This window comes from Anser cygnoides, chromosome 8, assembly GCF_040182565.1.
Source record: "Anser cygnoides isolate HZ-2024a breed goose chromosome 8, Taihu_goose_T2T_genome, whole genome shotgun sequence".
Taxonomy (NCBI): domain Eukaryota; kingdom Metazoa; phylum Chordata; class Aves; order Anseriformes; family Anatidae; genus Anser; species Anser cygnoides.
The window spans coordinates 7,814,646-7,821,916 of record NC_089880.1 but is presented as its reverse complement, the minus strand read 5'-3'; the positions used below and the strand labels follow the sequence as shown (position 1 = coordinate 7,821,916).

Genomic DNA, 7,271 nt, shown 5'->3' with positions numbered 1-7,271 from the left:
GAAGAAAGGCAGAGTGCTCCTGACCGCTGCCAGGGGGGACGTGGAGCTATGCCAGGCTCAGCCCCGGCCGTGGGAGGAACCCACGCTGGCCAAAGGGAGGAGGACAGACTTTGTGCGTAACACAGCAAAGCAGAAAATAACTATTTCATGGGCAGGTTTGGAGTTTCTCCATTTATTTTCATTCCAGTGCAGAAACGTCGCAGTCAGTTTCCGACACGCCGGCTGAGTGACTGAGCAGCTCCGAAGCGCGGAGCTGCCCTGGGGCAGTGCCTGGCTGTCACCGGGTGCCAGAAGACTGTCACATCAGCCTGTGCCGGGCTCCAGCATAGCTGCGGGACTGACCCCCCACTGCCATTCCACCCAGGTGGCTGAAAAAGGGTGCTCGACACCACCTAGCTTGCAATTATAAGCATAAAGGGTCCTATAAAATGTTGGGGGGTTTAATAGTAATGTAAGTAGCAACGTTTTCCAAAGTGGAAAATAACCAACAGAGCTGCTAATTTCACTTGGGATTTCTGTACAAGCTCTCAGTTCTGTTACGTTCTAATTAATTTTCCTTCCCAGTGCCCTGAGCACACCAGCAGGCTGGGCAGCTCCCCCCATGCCAAGGCTTTGGCTGCCCCTGCTGAAGCAAACCTGTTCCTGCTGCTCTGGGAAGCGCCGTGGGACACCCCGCTGACCCGTCCCTCAGCTGGGAGCTGGCTTCAGGTAAAAAGAAAAGTTTCCCTCTAAAAATCAGTTAGGGGAGTATCTAATTGCAAAAATAAGTTTAGTTCCCAAAATTCTTGGAGTCTGTCAAACATTAAATTTGTTTGAAGAGTCCCTGCAACTATTACTTTTTTAGTTTTTAATAAAAATGCTTCAAGGTTGTTGCTATGGAGTACCTAGATCACCTGCAGCTATAAGAATGAGCATCCTGTAATGTATAACGGATGCTGAGGCTGTACTTAGTTTTGCCCAGGGCTTGTTTTGCCTTAAAATATTGGGTTTTGTTTTGGGCTTGCTTGTTTCAATAATATTTGTTGTAGTTTTCAAGGGCTTAGCAGTAGTCCAGGGAGGATTCTAGTGCTGGTGTTTTACATTTACATATAGCAAGTACTAAACTTCGTTGAATAGTTGATCTTCAACTCATCCAAGAAGAGTTTTAGCAGAATATTGTTTCTGGCTTCACAGCTAGGACCACTGGCAGGCAGGATAACAGGGCAGTAGGCTGGTCTGCCCTTTCCATGGGACAGGGGAGAAAGGGCGAGGTTCCCTGTCCACTCCCCCTTCAGACGAGGTGCTAACCAAAAGCAGGGAGCCCTCCACACTCACAAGTCTGTATTTCAAAGGAAGCAGAGGACTTCTATTTTTATGAATAGTGCTGAGAGCCAGCGATACTGGATAGACATACAGAATGATTCATGAAACTGCAGAACTGTAGCCTTTATTAATCCCAGATGGCATGGGAACATCACCTTTTAAATGAATTCTGATGTCTGAACCTTATTTACTTGTGACCGAAACAACCACAGCCCTCTAATATTTACCATTATCTTCCAATTTAAAGTCAGCTTAATCACTTCAAAAAGCTTGAGAGTTTGTCAGTTCCAAAACTGAACGGATTTTCTCAGGCTTCTGGCTATCTGATGACACTGGGTTATTTTCATTTTACAGATGACAACGGAAGCACAGATACATGCAGCAGTTGGTTTTTCAAGGCACTTATCCACCTCCTCCAGGTAACTGCTCAGCACTTCCAGAAACAAGTGTGGGTGCTTTTGAAAGTACTCGTTTCCTTAATCACCTTTGTCAAAGACCACCTAGGTCATTTTTTATTTATTTATTTTTAAACAGCAGCAAAAGTTCCCCTACCTTTGATCACTCCTGGGATAAGCTTCCAATGCAAATGCAGCTGCAAGTCCTGAATTTACTAGTCAAAATATTCCAAACCTTGAAGCATTCAGTAATTTTGAACAGTTACTACAGCTCTAAAGTTCAGTGCAGGCTCTCACCTGTGTTTACTGAAGAAAATAAACATCCATAGAGGCCCACCAAAAAAAATCAGAGAAGGGGGTTAACTTTTTGATTCACTTTTTCCACCAGTGGCAATGATTCCCTGCAAGCACATTAGTGGGGACCGGGGAAACCTGAGTACCATTACCTCAGCCTGTGAAGCCAGCCAGAGCAAGTTAATTCTGGATGACTAACTGCTCCACAAAACCCCGGAGATCAATGACAGAATGGCTTGTGAGAGTCTATGGGATGAGGACTGAGACAGGCTGTAAATAAGCACAAACTCCCCAAATACATGATCCTGTTCGCTAGCGCTGTGTATAGACATACAGGATCTACCGGACAGCACCTTTAAAAGAAGTCTGGAACTCAGTAGACAGGAGGTTCATCCCACAAATGGTCCCACTGGCCTTTTCTCCACACAATGTAATGACAAAGGTAACAGGTATTTTTAGAGTCCTTTCGCAGTTACAGCACCCCAGATTGTGAGCTGTTTGCTGAATGCTGGGCACCTTTACAGTGTGTCATGCTGGAGAACCTGAAAAATTTTACAAAAAACAATCAGCCTCCACAAACATTCAGCTCCTGGCGCATGGATGACTTTACAAGGATTTTTTTAAAAAATCACCTCAGTTAGAAGAGCAGCATGGCTCACAGACCTGCTCAAGCCACAGGACCACAGTGCTGAAATGAAGGGCAAAAAGGGCACAAGAAAGCGATCTGAAATCCCCACTTTCCTCTCTATTTGTGGAAAAAGTAAAGAAACTGTTGGATCAGAACAGCATACCTTCTTACACAGAACACAAAAATCTTACCTTTTGTCCATTAGCTAGCAATGTATTCTGGTAAATACATTTTACATCACATATATATCTTAGACAAATTATTCCATTATGAAATGAAAGATTTTTAATGTGTCTTTTGCCATTTAAAATGTTTCTATTCTTACAGGATTCAAGCAACTGTCCCTTAAAGCATGCCAGGGGCATGTGAATGATAATGCAAACATTGGCAAGGGAGTCTGAAGAGGACCACAAAATTTCTCTTGAATTTTCCTCAACTTTTAAGATCACGAGTTTGTAACTGCCAGCATGTATATAACCTTTTGGTATTAAACCATCCAATAATCAAGAATGAAGAAAAAGCATGATGCCAGCATGTATATAGCCCTTTGGTATTAAACCATCCAACAGTGAAGAAAAAGCATCAAAACCAAGTTACTCTTCACTTTTAAGAAGCACTATTTAGAGTCTAAGTGCCAATGATAAGTCACATTCGCCATACTGAATGAGATCCACATACACGCATCCTGGTCACAGCCAGGATTCAGCCCCCGGACTTCCAGGCCCCGTTGCAGGCCCCAGCCCGCTCTCTGTGGAGAGCCCTCCCAGGCCTGCCAGCCCAGCCGCAGCCTCTCGCTGCCATCCTCCCCGAGAACTTCACCCACAAGTGACCAAGGAAAATCAAAATAGAGCAAGAAGGGTCCCTAGCATACTGTAAGAAGTCATAACACAGCAGCAAGCAAGGTAAGAAAAGATATTTATGGCTAGGGTAATCAGCCAATTGAAGACATTAGACATGAAGTTTTCCATCTGCCTAAAGCCCAGCAATTCCTAATAACTGCTTGCATGTACAAAGCTCACAAGAAGCATTCATAAGCTATTTCTTTAGCTCTGAATTATTTTTAACATTCTTATAGTTCATACCCCATTTACAACCCAGTTTCTGCTCACTACCTACAAGAGATTTTCCTTTCCTCTGAGTTGCAGGCAGAGGCTGGCGCCGCTGCGCAGGGGCTCTGGGTATGTTTCAGTTTGGGCATTTCTCTGACAGTAACAGACAAGATGAGAGCACAGACAATCCCCGGTACTCCAATGAATTCACGTCAGATGACTTCGCACTGTGGCTGTGACAAGCAATAATTTGAATCCAAACCATGTAGAAGGCCTAATTCTGTTCAGGCATAAATTGGAGCAGCTCCACTGAAGCAAGCCCAATTTGCTGCAGACCAGCACAGGACCTGCACGCGGTGGTTCTGGGCATCGCTGCGCCCTCATGAAGGGCCTGTGAAGCTACGGCAATGCGTACAGACACACAGGCTCTTTTCTGTAGAAAGCCTGAAGCGATGGGAGAAAATTCACCAACATCACAAGAACGGAGCCCCCACAGGGGGCAAGCACCAATCCAGCTCACTCCGCAGCAGCGACTTCTCCCTGCGATGGTGAGGTTACTGCTGCAGCCAAAGGCTGTCCCCGTGCCTCTCAGAGCTCCTGCATTAAAACCACAGCTCCAGATCCACAAAAAAGCTGTGACGCTTCCCTTCAAGATGCTCTGTGCTGTTACAGATGTGCAGCCCCAGGTCAGGAGGACATCCCCCTGCATGTGTGGGAGCATGGCCAGCCCCAGGCCACCACAGCCCCTGCCCACCTCCTCAGCCAGGGCCGACAGCAGCTTTGCTCCAGCTCTTTGAGGCCCGTGTCTGCAGCCTCCTGTAGCTCAGGTAGAGCTCGGTGTAGCAGCAGCTCCATGAATAGATGAAGATAATGAGCACAGGAACCAAGAGCTTGACCAGCCAAGGGGGCAGCCTGCATACGGACTGCAGTCCGGAGCTCCTCTGCCACCCTTCCTCATTCACTCCAGAGATGAGGAGCTGAAAACGCATGCATTAACTCACCAAATCCAACAGGACACATCTACATTCTGGCAAAAACTTGAAGGTAGTTGCATTGTCACCTATGTCTGCCATGACTACAAAAATAATTGCACACGTAATTTGCATATGCAAATCATCCCCAGCTTTCATTAATCTGCTCCTAAAAGTGCTGCCAAGGAAGTGGGAGGTCTATTTAAGGATAGATTCAGAGGGATAAATTAATTGTTATTTAATAGAGCAATTCTCCCATTTTATTTAAGTCCTTTCTTAGCCACTGTGCACCATTAGCAGATGAAATAACATCTAATCAGGCTATCATGTTATTGTATTTTTGCACAAGCCAACAAATGCTTAATGGTTTTTATTTTAGAAGCAAAAAGATTCATATTACAGGAGATTAATGCTGTGAAAAAGTCTATATTAATATCTCTGCAATAAAGGGTATGAATTAATGGATAGATGACCCAGTTACGAAAATGTGGTGGTTTTAAAAAATTCAATACGATGTATTTTTAAACCTCACACTGTTAAGTCTTTGAATATACTTCTACAAAGAAGCCTTCTGTTATGCAAAAATGTTGTACACCCTGGCACAGAAACACGAATTCAATTTTAATTGAAAGAAATCCTGACACCCCCTCACCTAGGAAGCAGGCTTGTATTTCATAATGAAGGCGGCGTTCAGGCTTGATAGACAATATCCTCTGCTGCCTGCCTGAGTTTTAATCCAGCAGCAAGCAGAGGCTCTGGGGTTATGGCCAAAAAGGTAAGTACTGCTTCCGACCACCGCAGCCCACATTCCGTTCGTCTCCGGGCCAGGCGGCTGAGCAGCTGGCGCTGACACCAAGAGGAGCAGCTTAACAGGCATCAAGGGGCACAGCGCTCCCGTCACTTCACTAATGGCATCCTACAGAGAAAGCCTTGTGGAAGAGAACATCACCTGCCTCCATCAGCCCTCACCCACTCTTAAACTTAACGCACAGCAGCTATAGTTCCTGCATTGCATAGCTAAGCAGTTCTACACTCTAAGAACTGAACTGAGCACAAGTTCGTTCTCAGAACAAAATAAACTAAGAATGCCTACATTTCAAGTTCTTTAATGAACAGTATTTTTGCCTACTCCACAAGTTCTGCTTGCTCACCCATTTTTTCCTCCCTTCTCCAGCCAGCTCCTACCACTCAGCTTCAAAGCAGCCCAGCATCAGTTACATTTTCTTCATTCCCTTGCCAGCTACTCCAACATCACCCAATGAAACTCTTGAATTTCACGTCTTCTGAGCAAGATGCTACAGATGAGGCACTCAGCTCAAGGCTGGGCCTTGCAAGGTTTTGCCAACAGTGCCTAGTGAAGCTGAAGGTCTGTAAGTTTTGTAATTTTTTCTCAGTCACAGAAAAAAGAATTTCTGAGGAAACTTGAAAGTATAGAGAAAAAAAATAAAATGAAGTTTTTTAAATCATTCTCTGTCATTTTTATGTCTTAACATGCCATCACAGGGAGTTGGTAGCTCAGAGGCTTGTAAATAATCACATCCCGCTACATCTCTGGTTGTTACTCAGCTGAGCTTTTCTGAAATATTTAAGTAATCATTCACTATCTCTATTAAAACAACAGATGGAATTACCAAGCTTCAATATTATGCTGGAATTCTGCAGCAATTTATTAACAGCTTGAACTCTGTTCTCTTGAGGGTTTAACCTGATGGTTGAACCCAATTACATTACAGTCCTTTATTCATCAAGGGACATATGTAATATGATATTAAATGTGAAAACTCATGCCTGAATAATGTAGTCTTTGTGATACAAATTGACAGAGCATGGAAGCCCAAATTTCAAGCACAAACTCTTCTTAAGTCTGATCTTACATCACAAAAATCCAGGATCAATTCCAATACTGTCAGCAGACTTACCAACGTAAAACTAGCCTATTAGTGCTGATTCATTGTCTTCATCTCGTATGATTGTCAAACCACTCTGAAGTCCCAGGCATCCCAGAAATTAGTATATATTTAAATCTGCGCACTCCTCCATCTGGTATCAGTCCCACCACTACAACCTAGGGGAACCCCTGCACACACACAGTACCCAGGCTACCATTTCCAGCCTTTCAAAGCGTTCCAACATAGCATGGAAGACTCCCATACATAGCAAGAAATCTTACACCTCGCTGTGGCAGCTGTATTTGCCATTGTATTTTAACATCGCTCCTTATAAGCTAACTTTGACAGGCTAACATATTGCTTTTTCCATTATGAATCTTCCCTTCCTACCCAGTTTTTCCTCCTTGCTGCATGCTGCTAGCCTTAAGCATTCATTATTGTGCTTCTGCCACAAATTGCCCCATCCCTGTGCTTCACTGGCAACACACCCTTCCTTCAGCAGTCCATCAGGCTCCCCTGCTTTGTACCCATGCTCCAGATACATTTCCGCTGCCATGCTACAAACAAAAAAGCCAATTAAAGAGGCCAATGAACATCTAATAACCAAGCAACCTTATATGCAGAATATGTCACCTGCTAAGGAGCTGTTGCTTATTTTGAGATAATTTACATTTTCATTCTAAGGCTCAAGTGTCCAGCTGAAACATAGCTGCTGAGCAGTAACCTAGAAACACAGGGAACAA

General features: G+C 44.3%; 1 long non-coding RNA gene across 1 annotated transcript; it reads left to right on the top strand.

The window, feature by feature from the left end:
* The first annotated feature begins 444 nt into the window (after window positions 1-444).
* Window positions 445-6,023, top strand: LOC136791390 (uncharacterized). Its single transcript, XR_010833319.1, has 3 exons — window positions 445-708; window positions 1,657-1,721; window positions 2,947-6,023. It is a non-coding gene; the product is annotated as an uncharacterized lncRNA (long non-coding RNA).
* The last annotated feature ends 1,248 nt before the right edge of the window (window positions 6,024-7,271 follow it).